This window comes from Lutra lutra, chromosome X, assembly GCF_902655055.1.
Source record: "Lutra lutra chromosome X, mLutLut1.2, whole genome shotgun sequence".
Lineage (NCBI taxonomy): Eukaryota > Metazoa > Chordata > Mammalia > Carnivora > Mustelidae > Lutra > Lutra lutra.
Window position 1 is genome coordinate 38,830,335 of NC_062296.1, and position 26,900 is coordinate 38,857,234.

Below are 26,900 nucleotides of genomic sequence, written 5' to 3' on the forward strand. Positions count from 1 at the left end.
TAAAGTTTCATTTCACTAAACCTCCAATAGTGCTATTCTCCTGCCTTTATATGCAGCTATTTCAACAGTTTAATGTATACCCTTCAAATCCTTTTATCTGTGCATTTACCAATAATTATGTTTTAAGAAGAAACATACAGCATTATTTTCAATATGTATTTTATAATGGTTCACACATTTTTTTTCTTATTCCTGTAACTTGATTTAAAATTTTTTTTCAAAGATTTTATTTATTTAAGAGAAAGAGAGAGCATGTACATGGTGGGGGAGGGGCAGAGGGAGAGGGAGAAGCAGACTCCCCACTGAGCAGGGAGCCCCACACAGGGCTTGATCCTAGGACCCTAGGATCATGACCTAAGCCAAAGGCAGATGTTTAACCAACTGAGCCACCCAGGTGCCCCAACTGTAACTTGATTTTTAAAAAATTTTCTATTTTAGTTGACACATGATGTTACACTAGTTCAGGTGTACAACATAGTAATTCAACTTCTCTATATGTTATATTGTGCTCACCTCAAGTGTTGCTACCATCTATAACCATACAATGCTATCACAATACCATTGACCACATTCCCTATGTTGTATCTTTTATTCCCATGACTTATTCATTCCATAACTAGAAGCCTGTACCTTGCACTCCCTTTCACCCATTTTGCTCCCCCCTCCCCTTTGGCAACCTTCAGTTTGTTCTTGGTATTTATAGGTCTGCTTCTGTTTTTTGTTTGCTTATTCACTTGCTTTTTATTTTTTTAAAAGACTTTACTTATTTATTTGACAGAGACAGAGAGAGAGCACAAGGAGAGGGAGAAGCAGGCAGAGGCAGAGGGAGAAGCAGACTCCCCACAGAGCAGGGAGCCCAACACAGAACTTGATCCCAGGGCCCCAGGGTCATGACCTGAGCTGAAGATAGACACCTAACCAACTAAGCCACCCAGGCATCCCTATTTACTTATTTTTTTAGATTCCACATATGAGTGAAATCATATCATATTTGTTTCTCAATCTGACTTATTGCACTTAGTGTATGCCTTCTAGGTCCATCCAGATTGTTGCCAGTGGCATGATCTCATCCTTTTTATGGCTGTGTAATATTCCACTCCATTCCATACTATTCCATTCATATATGCATCAATCTTCCTTGTCCATTTGTCTATTGATAGACACTTAGCTTACCTCCATATTTTGGCTATTGAAAATAATGCTGCAATCAATATAAGTGTTCACATATCTTTTCAAACTAGTGTTTTCATTTTCTTGGGGGTAACTACCCAGTAGTGGAATTACTGGATCATATGTTATTTCTGTGCTTGACTTTTTGAGGAACCTTCATACCGTTTTCAACAGTAGCTGTAACTTGACCTTATTTTACTATTTTTCTGTGTTAGTACATTTAAATTGCCCTCATTTCTTTTTTTAAAGATTTCATTCATTTATTTGCAAGAGATAGAGGGAGAGAGAGAAGCAGACTTCCTGCTGAGCAGGGAGCCTGATGTGGGCCTTGATCTCAGGACCCTGAGATCATGACCTGAACTGAAGGCAGAAGCCTAACCAACTGAGTCACCCAGGTCCCCCTGCCCTCATCTTTATAATAGATACACAGAATTTAATTTCTGAACATATCATTGTTTATTATTATCTCTCCTTTTAAAAAAATTATTCATTTATTTGAGAGAGGGAGTGTGCACAAGCAGGAGTAGGGGCAGAGGGAGAGAATCTCAAGCAGACTTCCTGCTAAGGATGGAGCCCAAAGAGGGGCTCAATTCCACGACCCTGAGATCATCACCTGGGCCAAATCATGTTGGATGCTTAACTGACTGAACCACCCAGATGCCCTGTTATTCCTCCTATTACGGCTGCTTCGATTTTGTCAATTTTTTTTGTCATGACATAATTTAATATAATGACAAATCCTGTAAATATTTCTGTTCTTTAAGCATATAAACATTTAAAAATTTATTTATTTTAGAGAAAGAGAGAGCATGAGCAATGGTAGGGGTAGGGGAGAGAGAGAGAGAGAGAGAGAAAATCCTTAAGCAGACTCTCCACTGAGCCCAGAGCCTGATATGGGGCTCAATCCCAGGACCCAGAGATCATGACCTGAGCCAAAATCAAGAGTTGGCTGCTTTACCAGCTGAGGCACCCAGGTGCCCCTAAGCATATGGATATTTTCAGTGACAGGCTTATGGTTTTAGGCTCTGGTTCTAAAGATAATTTAGGGTGCCAGAGGATGGAGAAGTTAATCTTATGACTATGTGACAATCTAATTTCTATGATGACTGAGATGTACTACATATTTCACAGAGGCAGAGATCTTTGGCAAAGACAGGTGCTGACAGTTACATCTGTAAACCAGGTTCTGGTATTTGGAGTTCTAAGTATCCCTTGTCTGTGTGTTTATGAGTGAGGGTTCTAGTTGCAGGTAGACAGAAGTGTTCTGATCCCTTCTGCCATGTGAGTCACACCTGAGGCACTTACTGTAGGGATATGAAAATGTCTCAGATATGCCTGGAATTTTCCTCTTGTTGAGAATTTGCATCACTGGGTGCCATGTGAAAATGAGAGTGGAATTTGGATTGGGTGACTTCTGAGACCCCCTTTAGACCCAGCATATATTATAAACATCTTGTGGAAGTATGCTGAGTTGGGGCTGGAACACAGGTGTGTGCCTGACAGGAAAGTCAAATTTGTCAGCTTTTCTATTTAAATGGATTCCCTAAACCATTGTTTAGAAACATTTTCCCTTCAACGCATATCCCTGCAATAAGTTTCTGGTGTTTCCTCTAATATTTATTCATTTACTTATTGGATTGGGAGACTCAAATGTCTGAGGTAGAGATTAAAATTTTGCCTCTGAGGATGAATTTGCCCTATCCAGTTGCCATAGAGAACTGATGTTAACCATAGAAACATAATGTACTTTTGGTTTCTATGACACCTGAACTATGTTATCTTACCCTGGGAGAAAAACATTAAACTTGGATGTTTACAGGCAGAAAATGTGTGATACTTGCATCAAAATAAGATAATTTGGGTGTCTCTCATCAGCATGAGTGTGTGTATATGTGAGGGTGTTGGGGGGTGAGAGAAATTAAATAAATGATTGCAAATATAAAGGCTGATTATTCCTGTTTTGAGGGCAGGCTGGCAGCCACTGCTAACAGACTAAAGAGGATGAGTCACTAGTTATTCCATTTCCTCTCTTGTTTCTGTGTCCTTGGATGATACCCCCATAGTGGGGCTCTGTGATCTCAGATTTTGCAAGGCCAGTGCTCATAAACTGATTTTGACTCTGCACTGCTCTCCATGAAATATTTTTGTAGTACCCCTGAAAGATGTATCTTCATTTATAATATAACTTCATTTATCAAGGAAATTTGGGAAAGGTAAGTTATAAATGTACAAACTTCGAAGCAAGTGAATTGTGAGATACAATGAATATAACATAAACATTAATGCATTTTTTCCTGGACTGCAGTGGATTGTTTACACACCTCTTAGTTATCTGAATGCTACTTTGGAAAATTACAGCTATAAAGGAAAAATTTTAACTTATTATATAACTAATTGAAATATGTGAATGGCTCTTTATTACTATATGCAAAAAGTACAAGTACCTTAATAAAGCTTTTGGTGTCAATGGTTGAATTTTTTTGTGATATTGCTGATGTAATATTTTTTCCTATTTATTATGTTTTTTCCTATTTGTTAATTAAGAAAGGCAGATTATTTAAAGTACTTATTGTTGTTTCTTTTGTGTTAACTATGCCTTAGTAAGCAGTGGTATAATGCCTATTTAAATCTTTCAGCTTTACATTTCTGACTCTACTCTGTGACACAAGTATGGTCTCTGCTAACTGTTTCTAATTTGCTACCTAGTTCACTGTTAGGCTATGCATAAGGAGTGCCACCTGGAGACATGCATCTGGAGGAACAGAAGCAAGTTAACCACAGTTCTGTTCCTGGGATGAACTCTTTGATCATAGTATATTATTCTTGTTATGTATTGCTGCTTTAATCTACTAAAAAACACATTTAAATTAATGAGGCATATTGGGCTATAGTTTCTATTTCATGTCATTAGTTTTCTTTCTTGATTTCAGGGTAATGCTGGCTTCATATAATGAGGTGGGAACTGTTTTTGTCTCTTCTTTTTCCTCAGGAATAACTTATGCAGAATGAATTTATTGCTTTCTGTTTCCACAAATGATGGAGTAACAGGAACAAAATGTACCTTCTGTATTAGTGTCCTATTGCTGCTGTAACACATTACCACGAATGTAGTGGTTTAAAACAATACATGTTTATCATCTTACAGTTCTGGAGATTAGCAGTCTGAAACAGGTTCCATCAGGATGAAACCAAAGTGTTGGCAAGGCCATGATCCTCCAGAGGCTATGGGGAAGAATTTGTCTCCTGATCTTTTATAGCTTCGAGAACTGCATATATTTACTTCCTTGGCTTACAACTCCTTCTTCCATCTTTGAAACCAGCAGTGTGGCATCTTCAAATCTTTCTCTACTTCCATCTTCATGTCACCTTCTCTCTTATAAGGACACTTGTAATTATGTGGGGCTGACCCATATATTGCAGGATAACCTCTCTACTCAAGATCCTTAATCACACCCATAAAGCTTTTTTTTTTCTTCAACATAAGTTAATATATTCACAGATTCTGGGGGTTAGAATGTGGAGGTATTTAGAGGTCTCTAATTCAGCCTACTACACATGCCTGTGAAACAACTAAAATAATCAGAAAAAAAAGGAAATAATGGTTTCAACATACTGGACAAAAAGAAAGGATAGTGATAAATGAGAGATTAGAAATAAGTCATAGCTAGCATCATATTTATTGGTGAGAGACTGAAAGCTTTCCTCTATAAGATAAAGAGCAGACAAGGATGCCTGCTCTTACCACTTCTATTTAACAATATATTGGGAAGTTCTAGGCAAGGCAATTAGCTAAGAAAAAGAAATAAAAGGCATGTGTATTAAAAAGGAAAGAATAAAACTATTTCCATTTACAGAAAACATTATCTTAAATAATTAAATAATCCTAAATAACCCAAAATAAATTATTAAAGTTGAGGTCAGTAAGATTACAGAATATGAGATCAATATATAAAAATCTTTTGTTTTTTTTATATCAGCAATGAAAAATCCAAAAATAAAATGAAAAAATAAATCAGTTCCTTATATAATGACATGTTATAAATAAAATGTTTAGGATTAAATTTAATAATCCAAATGTCCCTTGATGAATGGGTAAATAAAATGTGTTCTACCTATACAGTGAAATATGATTTGACCATATAAAGAACGAAGTACAGATTCATGCCACAATATAGATGAAATCTGAACACATTTTGTCAAGTAAAAAGAGCCAGTGAAAAGGCCATATATTGTATGTTTCAAATGATATGAAATGTCCAAAAAAAGGCAAATTCATGGAAATGGAAGGTACATTAATGTTTGCCTGGGTCTGAGGCAGGAAGCAGGGGTGGACTGCAAATGGGCATAGACAATCTTTTTGAGGTGTTGGAAATTTTCTTTTTTCCATTTTATTATTTATTTGACAGACAGAGATCACAAGTAGGCAGAGAGGCAGGCAGAGAGCGAGAAGGAAGCAGGCTCCCCACCAAGCAGAGAGCCCAATGCGGGGCTCTATCCCAGAACGCTGAGATCATGACCTGAGCCGAAGGCAGAGGCTTTAACCCACTGAGCCACCCAGGTGCCCCGAGGTGTTGGAAATTTTCTAAAATTGAATACAGTGTATAAATTGTGGTGATGGTTGCATAACTTTCTAATTTTAATCCAAAATTATTGAATTTTACACTTAAATAAGTTAATTTTATATTATGCTAGTTGTATCTAAAATATGTTGAAGTTATTATCACTTTGCTATTATTGGTTTTTTAATCCATCAATATCTACACTGGGATTGAATGAGAAAAAAATAATTTTTTACTTTCCTATTGGCACAAAATATAAAACAATTTATACAAGAATTTGTATAACATGTTTTTATTATATTTAAAAAATTTTGTACAACATATTTTTAGGATGTTGTCTTGGGAAGGCTTTAAAGAGTGAGGAGGCAGAATAACTTAAAATTCTCATTTGATCATTTTCTTACTTTTATATCTTCAAAATTTATTACCTTTTAATCAGAAAAACAATTGCAACTTATAAGCTTTAAAGATGTACATATATTCTTCAAATTGACACTCAAATTATGATGACTCTATAAAATAGACTAGTAAGTTTAAAATAACAATATTCCCATAAAATATTAAAATTCAGAAATTCATAGATCCGAATATTATTTTAATTGTGTGATCACTGATTATGTATATTTTCTTAATTTTTAGCATCTTTTAAAATTTATTGACCATTTTTTAATAAACTAAAATAGAGCTGAAAATAACCTATCCCATTTATTACATATACACACACACGTACATATGTATGTTTAGGTGAGGGCAAAATTTTCTATAGGTTGGAGTGTGCTGCCTGTATATGGGTGTGCCTAGTTTTCTAACTGCCTTTCATTTTACGTGTCTTCTATTTGCTTCCCTTGCCCTTTGTCTGTCATTTGTCTGTCTCTGCGACAGTTTTAGCTCTGGTGAGCAAGTGCACTAATCTGTTTTTTGTTTTCTCAGAAGAGAGAAGATATTAAATTAAATATATTTTCATATGCCAGGTAAGTAAACTTTGCATGGCATAATATATAGAAACATACACAAAAATATTAACTGCAATAATGCAGCTGTCTAAAGCCATTAGGTTGAATTCCGTGTATGTATATACATATATATGATACATCTGGATAGATAAATACTATAGAATTAGCAGTGGATATCTCCGGATGAATGGGGTTATGAACATTCTTATTAAAATTTTATCATTATCTTCTCATTTTTCTATAGTTTACTGTGCTGACATGATAATAAAGTAAATATTGAAGGAATAGTAAAAAAAGCCAAGTAGTTTGAATGCTATAAAGTGATATAAAATCACATAATGTTATGTAAAATTTTTTAAATTACAAAAATGTATACATTGAATCTTTTGGGCAAAAATCACTGTAAAATAACATCATACATTAAGTTAAATAAACATTCTTCTTTAGCCGAGGGTGGTGGAACTTCTTGTGCACTCAAGATTTGCATACAGGCATGGTGGTTGTAGCTGAGTGATGATCTGGGATCTAATTTCTTCTTAATTAGCAATGGTGGCTACAGTTCTGCCCTGAACACATGGTTCTATTTTCTACGTTTTTAGGGAGGTAAATTCTGAGAGTGGTTTAATATTTGACATGCTTCTCACTGGAAAGCGTGGAGCCTGGTTAAGGCCTCCTACCTGTGTTCTACAAGAAAGACTGGATTCCTAGTTCATGAAACAGTAATGACTGGTAGAGAGAGTATGTTCACCTGCTAAGGATGCAGAAAAATTGGGGTTCCCATTTTGGCTTCACAACTTCCTAGTCATGTGACTAATTTCCTCATACACTGGGTAAGCTGTTTTATACTGCATCTCTTTTCTCTGACTTTATTAAATCTGAGTATGGAGTGTAGTAATGGAATTGGGAGGTCTTCATGTCCCTTATTTAAAATTTATTTGCTTAATCTTAGCTTCCCATTACCCTAAAAAGACCTAATTCTAAGATCATTTTTTAAGCTGCATCAATTTTAGCATTACATTCCTTATCTATTACCATAATGCTATATTAGACCTCAGTTGTTTCATATATATATATATATATATATATATATATATATATATATATGTATGTATCAGTCAATAACCATTGAGAACATGAGTCTGCAGGTAAGCATTTTAGTCTAGGATTCGACTGGGCAGTTTTCCTAATTATGGCTGGGCTCACTTGCATGGATGTGTGTTGTTTGGCTAATGACTAATTTGGATAGACCTCATTTCAGAAACCTAGGAATGTCTGGCTCTGGTACACTCATCTTCTATGCCCCATTATGTCAGTCTTGGCATATTCTCATGGTGATGCCAAAGTGCAAGAATTAAGGCTGAAATGCAAAAATGCTTTTTCAGGTCTCTGATATTGCTACCACCACTTACATCTCATTAGCCAATGTAACAAAATGGACAAACTCAAAATCAATAGATGAGAAAATACAATCCATCTCTCAATGGGAACTCTGCTGTCATTAGGCAAAGGATGTAGAAACAGATCTATAATCAGGAAATATACAGGAAGAAGCAGTTATCTTGTACCCAATATGATACATAAGAGAAGGTTTGGACTAGACTAGAATTAAACCTGTAGCCAAATTGAATTCAGAAAAGGATCAGTAGTAATCAGATATACAGTTTCATTCTCTAACTGCAATTGTTTTCCAGGGATGAAATACAGTGGTATGCTTGCATGTTTGAGCTTTTCATTAGAAAACATAAACATAAATTGACCACATGACTCACTAATTCCACACTTTCAGAATTTACTTAGAGTTTTACAAAACGTAAACTACGCTATAATAATCAAAATCATATTACTGGTTGCCTAGGGTGGGTGGAGGCAGAATTGACTGCATAGAGGCAAAAGGGAACTTCTGGGGTTGATGGAGTTGTTCTCTCTCTTAAATTTGATGGTGGTTACATGGAGTTATATGTTTTTCAATACTCAATGAACTCAATGCTTTGAATTAGTAGAGTTTATTGCACATAAATTACACCTTGAAAATTGACAATTTATCTCTACCCTTTTCTATTTTTCTTTCTCTTTCTTCTGAGAAAACATTGATATATGGATAAGATTACCTCCTAACTGAAGGTAGCTCTGTGACTTGAACATCCAGGTATTAGAAACAACTTGGTCAGCAGGGAAGTAGTTACATTAGGAAGTACTCTCCAGGCCATGGAAAATTTCACCCTCATGTAAAGATATGGCCGTGTGTACATGTGTGCCTTAACAAAAGACACACTATCTTTAGCCTTTTTTTTCTGGTTGTAAAATTGCTCACTAAAAAATAAAATAAGATATTGAATACTATCAAGGAAATATATACTGTATCATCAGAAATTCCAAATCACAGAGAGATGGTTGGTGTCAAAATTCAGGTTTATATACTTGCAAATTTTTATTTTATTTAAATACATGTTTACATACTGTTTTAAAATAGTTCTTCTAGTGAGCTAAACAGTATTATATTAATTTAGTTATTTATATTTATTTTTTAAAATTTGCAAACCTTGAAAACTTTTATTTCCTAGGATGTTTTTAAATCATTTTTAAAATTTATTTTCAGCATAACAGTATTCATTGTTTTTGCACCACACCCAGTGCTCCATGCAGTCCGTGCCCTCTCTAATACCCACCACCTGGTTCCCCCAACCTCCCACCTCCCCACCTCTTCAAACCCTTCAGATTGTTTTTCAGAGTCCATAGTCTCTCATTGTTCACCTCCCCTTCCAATTTCCCCCAATTGCCTTCCATTTGACTAAATTTTTCTTTCCCCTTTTTCAGAAAAACTGATCAGAGAAGGGGGATGGGTAAAATTGGTGATGGAGATTAAGAAGGACACTTGTGATGAGCACTAAGTAAATAAAACACAATTAATTATTTTAATTAATTTGTTTTTTATTATGTTCAGTTAGCCACCATTTTAAAGTATCTTCCCTTGTTCATATAGGTCGAAATAATCTTTATAAATTGGTTTAAAGGAACATAGTTTAAGTTTTTAATTTCAGTTATTTTTCTGATTAAAAAGTATTACATGTGCAGAAAATATTAGAAACATCTTTAAGATAAAAAGACCAAATTATCCTGTCCTCTCACTCCATCACTGGTTCCTTTTTAAGAATATTTGACTATAGTCTTCCAAATATCTTTCATTTTATATTCTATGCCAATAGGAACATCATTTTCTTTACTCAATACATGGATATTTAGATAGATGTTAGAGATAGGTAAGTAGATAGTGATACCAATATTTATTGTCTTTTGCTAAACAGTACAGTATCTTATTGTGAGCTATAAGCTTTGGAAAGTTATTCTTGAGGCAAATATTTCATAAAAATAAGAATAAGCAAATACCTATATTGTAAAAAAGTCTATGTTTATATTCTTTAAAAATACATCATAATTTTACAACTTTCCTTCTCTAGATGAATGAACAGCTTTGTCAAACTTGAATTAAAAATATTTCAGAATCTATTCAGATGACACTAATATACAGATTTTATTATAACTATATAAGTTACAACAAAACAAATTTATAATATCATTTATAACTGTACATTTTGCAATTTATAATTATACAGGTTTTCTCACGTTCTTCAGCAAAGTTTCATAGTTATCTTTAATCAGAGGTCTTGCCTTTTGGGAGTGTTATAAGTATATAATAAAAATGGCAATGAGTGTCTGAAAATCATGAAATTGCCACAGACTTACACTAAAATGTAACTTTTAGACTTGTTTTACTTGGCTCAATTCTATCATATGTCCAAAAATACAAAAACCTATTCCCATGTGGAGGGCCATCTCAATTCATCCTCGAACAAATAAATAATTTATAAAACTTTTGCATCCACAAAGAAACCTTCAGGGCACTTCACAAGAAACAACAAAAGTTGTACAAAACAACATTTGTACTTGATAAAAAGCCTCATGCACTAACTTTATTTTTACTTCATTGGATTTTTAAAAATTCCAATGTGAATCCTCACCTTTTCACAGACCATTTCCTCAACAGAACTCATACTCCTGTCTATAGTGCTCCCAGTAAACTTTTATTGAAAGATGTTTCTTTACTCCTTAAATCTCCATAAAACCATGTTAGATGAGACTTCCACCATGAAGACACTGTAATTGTAATTATTTCAGTAATGGTGTATTGGATTAAAATGTTAAGAGTATTTTCCATAATTATCAAACTTCAGGTAAAGGTTACTAGGCAAATAATTATTTCATCACTTATAGATATCCCTTAATTGTGCTCAAAAACAAGGTATTGCTTATGCTTCCAGGGAGCTTTTCCATTATTCATTGCATTATCTTTTGTTATTTAAAAAATCTGGAAAGAAACAAGAAATCCATAAAGAGGAAGTGAATAAATCTGTGGTCTATTGCCAAAATAGTATGCAACCATCAAAAAGAATGAGTTAGATCTGAACATATTACTATAGATTGGGAAAATACAATTTTTTTAAAAAAATTACAGAATTATGTATAACTTAACAACCTCTTTTATGTGGGAAATGATATTAATTTTTTCTATTAAGATATAACTACAAATACATGTATAGTAGAGTATGCACAAATATAATGAAAGAGTTATAAATAAAGGCAGTGGAGGACCAGAATGGATGCAAGTAGTGAATTGGGACATTATTATTATATATTATTGTAAATTTTCAGAAGTCATTTATGTTTTACATATGCAATTAAATGTTAATTCTTAAAAGATGATAAAAATACAAATTATCGATGTCAGGAATGAAACTGTGTATATAATTATAGTCTGAAGCCATAAAAAGAATAATAAGATGACTTTAACTCTAACAAGCAAAGAGCTTGGAAGTCATCACTCCTATCCTCACAATAAGAAAAAGCTAGAGAAACTGAAAATCTACACTTTTCCTTGACTCAAAAGATAACTGGTGTCATAGGGCAAGACACCATACAGAAATCTGGGAGAAAGGCACATTCTGAAATATATAACATCTGAGGTATGCTTACTTGGAACAGAAGAAGCTGGATGCCATAAATAGTAAAACCACTTATTTACCAGTAAATGTAATAAATTGCTGGAGACTGAGTGTGGGCTAACATGAGAGTAAGGAACTCCTTTGGGTTGCAATCATTGAAGGTTCCACATTTTCATGAACGGTTCTTTCAGGAACCCTACCAGTTTCCCTATAATGTTCTCATGCATGGAACCTTATCCTTAGAAAGCAGAAGGGAAAAGTAACAATTGTGAAACATCCCAAGCTCTTCTCCATAACATAAGCCTATTTTCCAGCAGGAAGATTCACCAGAGTGAACTGAAAGTTTATCCCACCCCGGGGGAAGTGAATTCTACTCCATTCTGGCCCTCTTCAGCCTTTCTGTCTTCGTGTTTCATCTGATGAGGAGAAAAACATAGTCAATAGAAGACAGAGTTTTAAGGAAATAGGTTGGGGTCACTAAGCCAAAGAAGACACCATGAACAAGGGCAGAAAAAAGTTATATCCTGGAGGAAAGACAGAAACACTTGTCATAACCCTGAGACACAGGCCTACTGAAAGAATGAGACTTTATTAAAGATAATATAGTGCTTCCCCTCCCCCATGCCCTACCATCACAGCAACACTTTTAAAAGACACAAATTACTAAAATTCACTTAAGGAAAAATGGATAAGCCTAATAGTCCTATATCTATTTAAAAATTGAATTACTAGTTAAAAAACCTTAAAAAAGAGAAATCACAATTCTTAACTCAGATGTTTTTACTGGTAAACTCCACCAAACCTTTAAGAAAGAAATAATACTGATTTTTCACAATCAATTCCAGAAAACAGAAGAAGAGGGAACACTTTTCAACGTATCTTATAAGTTGAGTTTCACCTTAATACCAAAGATAAAGACCCTTAAAGAAAAGTACTACAGATCAATATCTCATGAGATAGAAAAGCCAGTAATAACAGACTAGTAATGAAATCTAACAATATATTAAAGGGATAATATCCCATAACCAAGGAGGGTTCATTCCAAGAATGCAAAGCAGGTTTGACATTTGTAAGTCAGTCAATGAAATGCATTAATAGATTGAGAAAAAAAAGCACATGATTTTTTTTAGTAGATGCAGAAAATTCACTTGACAGAAAATCTTCCAAAAATCAGGAATAGAAGGAATTTCCTCATGTTAATAAAAGATATATAGAGATAGATATCTTTATATATCTGCAGTCTATATATCTTTATATATCTATCTCTATATATCTTTATATATATATAAAACTATATCTATACTATCTATAGATATCTATGTCTAGATAGATGTAGATATAGTTATATATCTATATATAGATATAAATATAAATCTATCTATATATAGCATTCTATTATATGTTATATATTATACATATATATTTTTTTCTTTTGAAAGAGAGAGAGAGAGAGGTGGGGAGAGGGAGAGTCTTAAGCAGACTCCATGATGAGCACAGGGCTCCTTTCAGGGCTCAGTGTAGGGCTCCATCTCATAATCCTGAGATCACAACCTGAGCCAAAACCAAGAGTCAGATGCTTAACCAAATGCACCACCCAGGTGCCAAACTACTGGACTTTTAAAAAATTTATCTTTTATTAAAAAATAAAAATTTTATGGGAACCTGGGTGATGCAGCCAGTTAAGTTCAAATTCTTGGTTTCAGCTCAGGTCATGATCTCAGCATCCCAAGACTGAACCTTGACTGACTCCATGCTCAAGTCAGGCTCCATGCCCAGCATAGAGTCTGCTTAAGACTCTTTCTTCCTCTCCCTCTGCTCCTCCCTACTGTGCTCCTCTCACTCTCTCTCAAATAAATAAATCTTAAAAAAATTCCATAACAAATAGCATGGAGGACATGGGGAGTTAGGAGAAGGGAGTTGGGGGAAATTGGAAGGGGAGGTGAACAATGAGAGACTATGGACTCTGAAAAATAATCTGAAGGGTTTGAAGAGGTGGGGAGGTTGGGGGAACCAGGTGGTGGGTATTAGAGAGGGCACGGATTGCATGGAGCACTGGGTGTGGTACAAAAACAATGAATACTGTTATGCTGAAAATAAATTAAAAAAATGATTAAAAAAAGTTTAAAGAACAGCTAAACAAAGTAAAAAAAAATTCCAATAGCTAACATTATATTTAACAGAAGGAGACTGCAGTCTTTTCCCCAAAGGTTAGGAACAAGACAAAAATGTCTTCTCTCACAACTCATATTCAGATCATACTGGAAGTCCCAATAAGATAAGAAAAAAAATTATAAGGAAGAAAAGAAATTATAAGGAAGAAAACTGTTATTATTTGCAGATAACATGAATGTCTATGTAGAAAACCTAAAGAATCTACAAAAGACTCCTGGAACTAATCATGGATAGCAGCAGTCACTGCTTACAAGTCAACACACAAAAATCAACTGCTTTCTTATATACTAGTAATGAATAAGTATGCCATAAAATTTGAAAAAAATAATCATTTACAATAGCACTCAAAAATTAAAGATGTATATATTTAAAAATATATATATAGATACACACATACATATATGATTTACATGTGGAAAACTGCAAAATGCTGATGAAAGAAATCAAAGAGATATATAAATGGAAAGATATTTCATGGTTATGGATTGGAAAACTTAATATTGTTAAGAAGTCAATTCTTTCCATTTTGATCCACAGATTCAATGCAGGAAGTGAAGTCTAGAATAAACCATGTGATTATGTATCAGAATTGGAAACATCAGTACAAACTCATGTTTAGCTAAATATACAGATGGATAAGTATAGAAATACCTATAGATATACGTGTATACTTGGGTTAACATATACACATAATTTCTAAGCCCTCACTGCTGAGAAGGCCTAGAAGCAATGACAATCTGGTAATATGAGCACATCCAACATCACTATCTTTACTTCTAATGTCACTCTCTAATAAAAGAAACCAAGAGTCCTTAGAGAAATGGCTGATTGAGGAGGTGGGGCAGGGTGCCACAAAGTAAAAAATTCCTCAAAAACAAACCTAGGGGTATATGTCAAAGGGACACAGGAGCCAACCTGAAAGAGGTCTCAGTGACCAAATCTGGAACAATTTGAGTAACAATATTAAGGATTAATATATAGGTACAGTAATCTAGACAATATGATATTGGTGGAGAGATCTGTGGAACAGAATAGAGAACCTGGGAATAGATTCACATTAATATGCCCACTGATTCCTGACAAAGGTGCAAAAAATTTTCAATGGAAGGATGTCTTCTCAACAAATGATGCTGGAGAAATTGGACATACAGATGCAATAACAACAACAAAACCTCTCAAACTAAAACTCATACCTTATACAAAAATTAACGTAATGTAAAGGGAAAACTACAAAACCTTTAAAAAACAGGAGAAGGTTTTTGGGACATAGCGCTGGAAAAATAGGTCTTAGACTAGGCACCAAAATCAAAGGAAACATTAATTAGCAGGACCTAATAAAAATTTAAAACTATTGCTATTCAAAAGATCTTGTTGAGAAGATGAAATATAAGCTACAGACAGGGACAAATTATTTGCAACCTCATATTCAAAAAGGATTAGAATCAAGACTACATAAAGAACCTATAAGGGGCGCCTGGGTGGCTCAGTGGGTTAAAGCCTCTGCCTTCGGCTCAGGTCATGATCTCAGGGTCCTGGGATCGAGCCCCATATTGGGCTCTCTGCTCGACCGGGAGCCTGCTTCCCTCTTTCTCTCTGCCTGCCTCTCTGCCTACTTGTGATCTCTCTCTCTCTCTGTCAAATAAAATCTTTAAAAAAAAAAAGAACCTATAAAACAGCAAATACACAAAAAATACAATTAGAAAATTGGCAAAAGATGTGAAGAGATGTTTCACCAAAAAGGATGTACAGATGGCAAATAAGCACTTGAAAAGACGTTGAACATAATTGGCCATTAGGGAAATACAAATTAATACCATGATGAAATATTACTACACATTTATCAGTATAGCTAAAATTAAAAAAAATAGTGACATCGTGAGATACTGGTGATAAGGCAGAGAAACTTCATCACTGAGACATTGCTGGTGGGAATATTAAAGGGCTCAGCCACTATGGAAAACAATTTAGCAGTTTCTTATCAAACTAAACATGAAACTGCATTATGATCTCTCCCTCTCCCTCTGCCATTCCTGCTCATGCTCTTTCTCTCTCTAAAATAAATAAATAAATCCTTAAAAAAAAGAAAAAAGAAAACATTCTTGAAATTACAGAATTCTAGAAATGGAGAGCTGATTAGCTGTTCTCAGGGGTTAAGGAAAATGGTGGAGTAGGGAGAGGGTAGTAGATATGGCCATAATAGGACAGCTTGAGGGATCGTTGTGGTGAAGAAACTTTCCTATATCTTGACTGTGGTCATAGATATGTCAATCCCCACCTGTGGTACACTGTATTGAACTAAATACACACAAATGAAAATATGTCAAACTGCTGAATTTTCGATAAATTAATAGCATCAATGTCAATTTCCTGGTTGTAATATTCTACAGTTGTGCAAATTGTTATCATTGAGAGAAACTGGGTGAGGGGTCCAGGGATATTACTGAGTTATTTCTTATAACTATATGTAAATTTATAATTACCTCAAAAAATAATTTAAAATATTCAAAACACAATGATAACAGATATATTGGCATTTGAGAACAAAAATAAATCAAGCGTTAGCTAATTTAATACCAGAAAATAGTACTTTTGCAAAGAGATTAGCCTTGCAAGGAACTTGGAAAGATATTTCATTATGATAACAGAAAGGTACTCATTATGAAACATTTATGTACCTAAGCTTTAAATCTACAAAGTGAATCCAATAGAACTACAGAGATTATTTTTAAATTCCAAATGGAATTCTAGAAATAAAACTAGAGATTAATAAAACTAATAACTTTTTAAAATGTGTAAAACGATGGAATATACATAGGAAATATAAATGACTGAACTGAAAGTTAAGTCAAAGTTGAATATATATAGATAAATGAAGAGGAGAAAAAAACTGAAAAAAGCCACAAAGAACAAACGAGACCTGTGGGACACAGTGAAAACAGCCAACAGATATGAAACAGGAGTTATAATATAAAAAGGAAGAAAGAATTGAACAAAAGCAACACTTCAGGATAGAAAGGTCTAGAATTTTTTCTAAGTAATGAAAATAAAAAAGTCACAGAATCAAGAAAAGATACAAACCCAAAGCTAAATAAATACAAGGAAACCACAGCTAGGCATATCATAGTGAAACTGCAGAAACCAAAGAAAAGAGAAAACTTTATGTAAAAGTGATTAGAATAAAAAAGTATATGTGTATGTACAGTCAGGAAATAAGAAACAACATCCCTTATTTAAACACATTTTAATAGTTATTTGATTTAACAATTATTCTAAATTGAAAATGCTAAAAGGAAACAAATAACATAAATATAAGAATAGTAGGAGAGAGATGGCAGAGTAGGAGGGCCCTAAGCTCACCTTGTCCCATGGATACAGCTAGATAACATCCATATCAGTATAAAAAACCTGGGAAATTACTCAAAGACTGGAAGAACAAACTCCACAACTAAACGTGGGGAAAGGCCACATCAAAGACCATAGGAAGTGTGAAGGTGTGGTCTGGGAGCAAAACAGGACTGGGACCATCCAAGGTAGGGAGGAAGTTGGTGGTACAGATATGGGCAGAAAACAGATTTTCACATCAGGGAGCCCAGGAACAGGGAGGACAAATCTCTGTAATATTTGCCTTTGGAAGTGACAGGGGCTGAATTTCATGAGTTCCTAAAACCAATAGAACTTAAAGTCTAGAATTTTAAATATTGGAGGCTTTGGCTCTGGGAGAGCCCAATGACTTTAGGAAGTGGAGACCCTGCCCTTAAAGAGACAGAACAGCCTGTGCAGATACCTTGTAGAACCAGCAGTTTGAAAAATGCTGGGGACAGACAGAACAGAGAGTGATTTGCTCATCTCAGAGCATGGGTCAGAGACACAAGGGATCACAGGGAGACCCCTCCAGGAACAAAGGAGTTGGCAGGTATCATTTGCTCCCCCCACTCCCCAGCCTAAACAAAGGCCACTTGCAGGAACCAGCACAAAGCCAAAACTCCTTACCTAACTTGCTTACCACAAGTCCCCCCTCCCCGTGCTTCCATTGACCCACCCTTCTCAGTCACTCACATGAGTACCTGCACTGCAGGTACCCTCTCCCAGAGGACCAGTACAAACCTCAGCAGCACCATGTCTCCTGACCCACAGCTTTTGCGGGCCTCAGTTCTGGTAGCAGTGGTAGTGGGTCTCATTTTGCAAGCAAGCCTTCAAACACCTTGTTAAAATGTGTCCCACCCCTGTTGGGCACCAAACATTGCACACAGTAGGTAAAGAGAGCCTCTGTAGATAACTGGATTGAAGGAAAAAAAGGCTGAGACTCAACAGCAGAGCACACACAATGTATATAGGAGACACTGACTGAAGTACCAGGCCCCGGGGAACAGGCAATACTGCACTGCAGAGCACTAAAGGACCTCTTCTTTCTAAGGTTATTATTGTTAAGAGCAAGACAGGTAGCTGATTTTCTTAGAGCACATATACAGACACAGAAATTCAGACAAAATAAGGAGATGAGAAATATCTTCCAAATGAAAGAACAGACCCAAACCATAGCAAAAGACTAAAAGTGAACAGATGTAAGTAATATGCTAGACCGAGAACTTAAAGTAATGATCATAGAGATACTTGCTGGGCTAGAGAACAGAGTGGAAGACATTGGTGAAACTTTAACATAGAGATTAAAAAAAGAACCAATCAGAGATTAAGAACATATTAAATAGGGGCACCTGGGTGGCTCAGTGGGTTAAAGCCTCTGCCTTCGGCTCAGGTCATGATCCCAGGGTCCTGGGATCGAGCCCCACGTCGGGCTCTCTGCTCGGCGGGGAGCCTGCTTCCCCCTCTCTCTCTGCCTGCCTCTCTGCCTACTTGTGATCTCTCTGTGTCAAATAATTAAAAAAAAAAGAACATATTAAATAATATTAAAAATATACTTCATGATAACATGCCTGAGTGGCTCATTTGGTTGAGTGTCTGACTCTTTGTTTTGGCTCAGGTCATAATCTTGGGGTCATGAGATCAAGCTCCATGTTTGGTTCCATGCTCAGTGTGGGGTCTGCTTGAGATTCTCTCCTTTTCCCTCTGCTTGACCCCTGCTTGTACTCTCTCTCTCTCTCTAAAACAAACAAACAAATAAATAAATATTTTAAAAATGTACTTCATGGAGTAAATAGCAAGCTAGATGAAGCAAAGGGATAAATTAATGACCTGGAAGACAGAGTAAAGGAAAGTAACAAAGCTAAACAAAGGAGAGGAAAGAAAATTATGCAAATTGAATATAGTTTTACAGAAAATAGTAACTCCATCAAGTGTAACAACATCCATTTATAGGGATCTCAAAAGGAGAAGAAATAAGGGGGCAGAAAATGTATTTGAAGAAATAACAACTGAAAAGTTCCCTAATCTGGGGAAGGAATCAGAGATCCAGATCTAGGAGGCACAGAAATTTCTCCCAAAACCTCAATCCAAAGAGGTCCACACCAAGATACACAGTAATTAAAATGAGAAAAAGCAGCAAGAGAAAAGGCAGTTACATACAAAGGAAACCCTATGAGGCTAGCAGGAGATTTTCAGCAGAAACTTTGTGGGTCTGACTGAAGTGTCATGATACATACAAAGTGCTGAAAGGGAAAAAAAAATCTGTAGCCAAGAATACTCTACCCAGCAAGGCTATCATTCAGAATAGAAAGATAGTTTTTCAGACAAACAAAAACTAAAGGAGTTCATGACCCCTAAACTAGTCCTACAAGAAATATTAAAGGAGACTCTGAGTGGAAAGGAAGACCATAAGTGAAAGTATGTAAAGAAAAAAAAAAGCAGTAAAAAGATTTCTGTAAAAACAGGCAAAGGATTCATAAAATAAAAATGTATAAATGACACCATATAGCTAAAATGTGGGAGGTAGAGGAGTAAAGAATGGGTTTAAATGTAAGCAATCATAAACGTAATAAAGACTGCTATATGCAGAAGATGTTATATACAAACCCTGAATCAAAAACCAGTAATAGTTATGCAAAGAATAAAGAGAAAGGGATCCAAGTATATCACTAAAGAAAGCCAACAAACCATTAAAAACAACAAAAGAAGGATCAGAGAAATTATAGAAACAACCATAAAACAAGTAACAAAATGGCAATAAATACACATGTATCAATAATTACTTTGAGGGATGCCTGGGTGGCTCAGTTGGTTGAGCGGCTGCTCAGGTAGTGATCCCGGGGTCCTGGGATTGAGTCCTGTGTTGGGCTCCTTGCTTGGTGGGGAGCCTGCTGCTCTCTCTCCCTCTGTCTGCTTGTGCTGTCTCTCTCTGTCTGTCAAAGAAATGGATAAAATCTTAAAAAAAATTACTTTGAATGTAAATGGACTAAATGCTCTAACCAAAAGACATAGGGTGATAAAGTAGATTAAAAACAAGACCTGTCTATATGCTTTCTACAAGAGACTCATTTCAGACCAAAAGCGACCTGTAGATTGAAAGTGAGGGGATGGAGAAACATCTATGACACAAATGAATGTCAAAAGAAAGCAAGGTAGCAATACTTATAGCAGACAAAGTAGATTTTAAAACAAAGACTGTAACAAGAGACAAGGAAAGATACTACTAATAAAGGAGATGATACAACAAGAGGATATAACAATTGTAAATATTTATTTATGCACCCAACATGGGAGCACTAAATACATAAAAACAGTTAATAACAAATATAAAAGAAATAATTGATAGTAACACAAAAATAGTAGGGAATTTTAACATCCCACTGACATCAGTGGACAGAGGGTCCAAACAGAAAATCAAGAAGGAAACAGTGGCTTTGAATGATACATTAGACCAGATGGACTTACCAGACATATTCAAAACATTCCATTCTAAAACAGCAGAATACACACTCTTTTCAAATGCACACAGAATATTTTCCAGAACAGATCATATAATTCATCCTGTGCATCTTTTCTATCCACAATGTTATGAAACTAGAAACCAACCACAAGAAAAAAAATCTTGAAAGAGCACAAATACATGGAGACTAAATAACATGCTACTAAACAATGAATGGATGAACCAAGAAATCAAACAAGAAATCAAAAAGTACATGGAAACAAACGAAAATGAAAACAGTGCTTGCTTTAGTAACACATATACTAAAATTGGAATGATACAGAGAACATTAGCATGGCCCCTGTGTAAGGATGACACAGAAATAAAAAACACAATGGTCCAAAATATTTGGGATGCAGCAAAAGTGGTTCTAAGAGGGAAGTTTATGGCAACACAGGCAGGCCTACCTCAAGAAGCAAGAAAAGTCTCAAATAAACAACCTAAACTTACACCTAAAGGTGATAGAAAAACTACACAAAACCAAAACCCAGAAAAAGGAAGAAAATAATAAAGATTAGAGCAATAATAAATGATATAGAAACTAAGAAACAAGAGAACATATCAACGAAACCAAGAGGTGATTCTTTAAAAGATCAACAAAATTGATAAAACTCTCATAAGATTCATTAAAAAAAGACACAGGACCAAGGTAAACAAAATTATTAATGAAAGAGAAGAAATAACTAACATCACAGAAATACAAACAATTGTAACACAATATTATGAAAACTCATATGCCAACAAATTTGACAACGTAGATGAAATAGATATGTTCCTAGGGACATATAAACTACAAAAACTAAAGCAGGAAGAAATAGAGAATTTGAATGAACTGATAATTGGCAAAGAAATTGGGTCAGTAATCAAAAGACTCCTCCAAAACAAAAGTGCAGGACCAGATGGCTTCATAGGGGAATTCTACTAAACATTTAAAGAGTTAATACCTATTCTTAAACTATTACAAAAAATATAAGATGAAGGGAAACTTCCAAATTCACCCTATGAGGCTAATATTACCCTGATAGCTAAACCAGATTAAGACATCACAAAAACAGGGCGCCTGGGTGGCTCAGTGGGTTAAGCCGCTGCTTTCGGCTCAGGTCATGATCTCAGGGTCCTGGGATCGAGTCCCACATCGGGCTCTCTGCTCAGCAAGAAGCCTGCTTCCCTCTCTCTCTCTCTCTCTCTGCCTGCCTCTCCATCTACTTGTGATCTCTCTCTGTCAAATAAATAAATAAAATCTTAAAAAAAAAAAGACATCACAAAAACAGAACTACAGGCCAATACCACTCGTGAATACAGATGCAAAAATCCTCAACAAAATATTAGCAAGCCAAATCCAACAATATATTAAAAGAATCATACATCAAAATAAAGGAGGATTTATTTCTAGGATGTAAGGATAGCATAATATTCACAAAACAACCAATTCAATATATCACATCAATAAGAGAAGGGATAAAAACCATGTGATCACTTTAATAGATACAGAAAAAGCATTTGGTGAAGTACACCATTCTTTCATAATAAAAACCCTCTGCAAAGTAGGTCTAGAGGGAACATAGCTCAACATAATAAAGGCCTTATATAAAAAAACCCTTATATAAAAATCAAGATAAAAAGTTTCAACAAAACTAAAAGGCAACCTACTGAATGAGAGAAGATATTCACAAATGACATATCTAATAAAGGGTTATCATCCAAAACATGAACTGTTACAACTCAATACTCCAAAACAGATAATACAATTGAAAAATGGGCAGAAGATATGAGCAGACATTTTTTTTTAAGATTTTATTTATTTATTTGACAGAGAGAGATCACAAGTAGACAGAGAGGCAGGCAGAGAGAGAGAGAGAGAGAGAGAGGGAAGCAGGCTCCCTGCTGAGCAGAGAGCCCGATGCGGGACTCGATCCCAGGACCCTGAGATCATGACCTGAGCCGAAGGCAGCGGCTTAACCCACTGAGCCACCCAGGTGCCCCCATGAGCAGACATTTCTCCAAAGAAAATTCACAGATGGCCAGCAGACACGTGAAAATATGTTCAATATCACTCATCATCAGGGAAATACAAATCAAAACTAATGAGATATCACCACACCCCTGTCAGAATGCCTGAAATCAGGGCACCTGGGTGGCTCAGTGGGTTAAGCCTCTGCCTTTGGCTCAAGTCATGAACTCAGGGTCCTGGGATCGAGCCCCACATTGGGCTCTCTGCTCAACAGGGAGCCTGTTTACCCCCTCACTCTTTGCCTGATGTTCTGCCTACTTGTGATCTCTCTCTCTCTCTCTGTCAAATAAATAAATAAAATCTTTAAAGAAAAGAATGGCTGAAATCAACAACACAGAAGAAGTAAGGGTTGACGAGGATGTGCAGAAAAAGGAACCCTCTTGTACCATTGGTGAGAAGGCAAATTGGAGCAGCCATTGTGGAAAAGAGTACAGAGGTTCCTCAAAAAATTAAAAATAGAACTACCCTATAACCCAGGAATCTCACTACTCATTATTTATCCAAAAATACAAAAACATTAACTCAAAATAATATATGCACCCCTATGTTTATGACAGCATTATTTACAATAGCCAAATTATGGAAACAGCCCATGTGTCCATTGACTGATGAATGGATAAAGTAGGTGTGGTATATATATATGTGTATACACACACACACACACACACACACACACAGGAATATTATTCAGTCATCAAAAAGAATGAGATCTTGCCATTTGTGACAACATGGATAGAACCACGGAGTATAATGTTGAGCAGAATAAATCAGAGAAAGACAAATAGCATATGATCTCACTCATATGTGGAATTTAAGAAACAAATGAGCAAAGGAAAAAAAAGAAAGACAAGGCAAGAAACAGATTCTTTTTTTTTTTCAGATTCTTAACTATAGAGAAAAAAGTGATGGTTAACAGAAGGGAGGTAGGTGGGGGAATTGCTGAAATTGGGGATGACAATTAAAGAGTACATTTATCTTGCTGAAAAAAAAATAAGATGAAAACATAAAATAAGAGCAGGAGAGAGCTTGCACCCTTAGAGCTGAGTAAGGCAAGGGAAGATCTGGGGTTTCTGGGGAACCATAATGTGGAAGAAGAGCCCCTCAGTGCTGGTACACAGACATCTGTAGAAAGGCGGCTGCCCAGTTAGTGGTGGTTTCTAAATGTACTCTGATCAGGGGCCCTGATGCATACCTGGCACTCAATCTCTGTAGAGGATGAGTTGCCCAGCTGGTGCTAAGCCATAGGATCTCATCAAAGGTTCCCCTGGGCTGGGTTCAGACCTCTGAAGAGAGAAAAGTCATTAGCGTGCAACGACTTTTAGAAAAGTCAGAAAAAGTGCAAAATTGGTCACCCTCCTATCCTTATAGAGACCACATGGCCCTAGTAAAATGAAAGTCTTTGTTGGGGTGAAACTGAGAGGAACAGGAAGGAGACAGGAAGTTGCAAACCCCTTCTCTGTGATACCTCATTGTGGTACCTAACAGGGAGCCAGTTGCTAAAGGAGAAATGTGACTGGTAGAGTCCCAGGTTTTCCATAGCATAATGTGAGATGTGCAGCTGAGGACCTTATGTATCCCTCACCTACTCCTTTTTCCTAAAGTATATATTGTACTAGAAAAATAACAATAAGTGCTTTAGTTACCCTGCATTTCTTTTAAAACATAATAAAAAGAAATATCAGCAACATCCACTATCAAAATATAACCCCAGTAAGATAATAAATTCAAAAAGAAGTTTTTTTGAAATAGAAACCATTTAGAGATTTTAATTAGTGATGCAATAAAGCACATTTTGTACTTTAGAGGAGTGGGTTTCAAAGCAGTGTGTGGGTAAACCAAGAGGTATAAAAGGTAGTTCACTGAGGCTCAGGGATAAAATAATAATTCCATAAATACTTATTTGTATATAATATTTTTATTTATTTCAAAATTTAGTTTCATAAGCATAACTAAGCTTCAGTGGAAAAAAAAGCAATGATTTCCTCTGCAAGTTGAAAGAGCATTTAACAGAAAAAGAACATAAATGAGCATTAAGAAGTGAAGGCAATGTTTTTGTTTGTTTTTTGAAGGCAATGTTTTTATCCTGAAAAGTGTTTGTGTTACACAGGTATATACATAAAATTACTTTCAGCAAATATCTAGTACAGATTTTTAAATTTTCATTTTTTGTAAATTTTACCTTACTAGAAAAACTGTAAACAAATATTAAATTCTAGTTAATGACATGCATGCTGAAGTACTTACTAAAAAGTTTACTGATACTCACAATTTACTTTGAAAATAAAAAGGAGTAGTGGGGGGTTAGATGTATAAATGAGTAGAAAAGTGAAGAAGCAAGTAAAGTAAAACATAAGAGTAGAATCAAGATGGACTATAAGAGAATGCTATGAAAAATTTTGTCTATAAATCAATAACTTAAAGAAAATGCACAATTTTCAAAGCCACAAACTGCCAAATCACTCAAGATTTCCATGAGATGAATAATCCTGCATCTATAAAAAAACATTTGATTAGTAGATTAATAATCTTACCATAAGGAAAACCTTAAGACCATATGATTTTAATGAATTCTACCAAAGGTATAAGTAAGAAATGGTACAAATTCATGTATGTTGAATTTTGTTTAATAGGGACATAATGTTTAGAATTCTTATGTCTTCTTCATTAACCAATCCTCTTTTATTACAAAATAAACTTTATTCCTGGTAGTATTCTTTGCTCTGAAATCTTCATCTGATATTATAATAGCTATTTGTGCTGTTTTGATTGTTAGCTTTTTTTCATTTCATTTCATTTCATTTCATGTATTTTTTCATTCTTTTACTTTTAACTTTTTTTTGTATATAAGGTATATAATGCATTTCTTGTAGGCAGCATGTGCTTGGGTCTTGTTATTTTATGCAACCTGACAATCTCTGCAAGTTATTTTATTTTATCTTATTTTATTTTTGTAATATTTTCAGTTTTAATTTTAAGACCTTTGAGACACTATTTCCATATTTTCCTTGGGGGAGATATGATATGCTTGATACTATACATATGTGCAACTCTCTGAAAAACATTAGGAACGTGGAATCCCCTAACGTTAGATACTGAAAAATAGTTGAAGTTATCTGAAAAAATTCAAATAAGAACTATCAAGTCATTGCTTTAATTCCAAGAGTCAAAATGTCATGAGTAAAACACTATTCAATGTATGCATTTTACTGTGACAAAAACGATATTCAGCATCTTTTTTTTAAAATTTTTAAAATTTATTTTCAGTGTAACAGTATTCATTGTTTTTGCACCACACCCAGTGCTCCATGCAATATGTGCCCTCTCCAATACCCACCACCTGGTTCCCCCAACCTCCCACCCCCTACCCCTTCAGAACCCTCAGATTGTTTTTCAGCATACCTTTTTTTTAAAAAAAAGATTTATTTATTTATTTATTTGACAGAGAGAGGGAGATCACAAGTAGACAGAGAGGCAGGCAGGGGGGGGGAAGCAGGCTCCCTGCTGAGCAGAGAGCCCGATGTGGGGCTCGATCCCAGGACCCTGAGACCATGACCTGAGCCGAAGGCAGAGGCTTAACCGACTGAGCCACCCAGGCGCCCCTCAGCATATCTTTTTTAAAAAATTAATTTATTTTTTATTATTATGTTCAATTAGCCAACATATAGTAACATCATTAGTTTCTGATGTAGTATTCAACGACTCATTAGTAGAGAAAGGGGAACCCTCTTACACTGTTGGCGGGAATGCAAGCTGGTACAGCCACTCTGGAAAACAGTATGGAGGCTCCTAAAGAGGTTAAAAATAGAGCTAACCTACGACCCAGCAATTGCCCTACTAGGTATTTGCCCCTGAAGATACAGATGTAGTGAAAAGAAGGAGCACATGCACCTCCATATTCATAGCAGCAATGTCTGCAATAGCCGAACTGTGGAAGGAGAGGTCCTTCAATGGATGAATGGATAAAGAAGATGTGGTCCATGGAGTGGACTATTACAATAGAATATTACTCAGCCACCAGAAAGGATGAATACCTACCATTTGCTTCGACATGGATGGAACAGGAGGTGATTATGCTTAAGCGAAATAAGTCAAGCAGAGAAAGACAATTATCATATGGTTTCACTCACATGCAGAACCTAATGAATAGGACAGGGACCAGAGCAGAAGGGAGGGAAAACT

At 35.4% G+C, this 26,900-nt stretch overlaps 1 long non-coding RNA gene and 1 other non-coding gene across 2 annotated transcripts; one reads left to right on the plus strand and one right to left on the minus strand.

Moving 5' to 3' along the window:
• Nucleotides 1–808: 808 nt before the first annotated feature.
• Nucleotides 809–26,900, minus strand: LOC125092304 (uncharacterized). The gene is made up of 3 exons (XR_007124867.1): nucleotides 26,716–26,900; nucleotides 17,952–17,955; nucleotides 809–836 (listed from the first exon to the last, which is right to left on the minus strand). It is a non-coding gene; the product is annotated as an uncharacterized LOC125092304 (long non-coding RNA).
• On the plus strand, nucleotides 20,950–21,060 carry LOC125092499 (U6 spliceosomal RNA). The gene has a single exon (XR_007124961.1). It is a non-coding gene; the product is annotated as a U6 spliceosomal RNA (small nuclear RNA).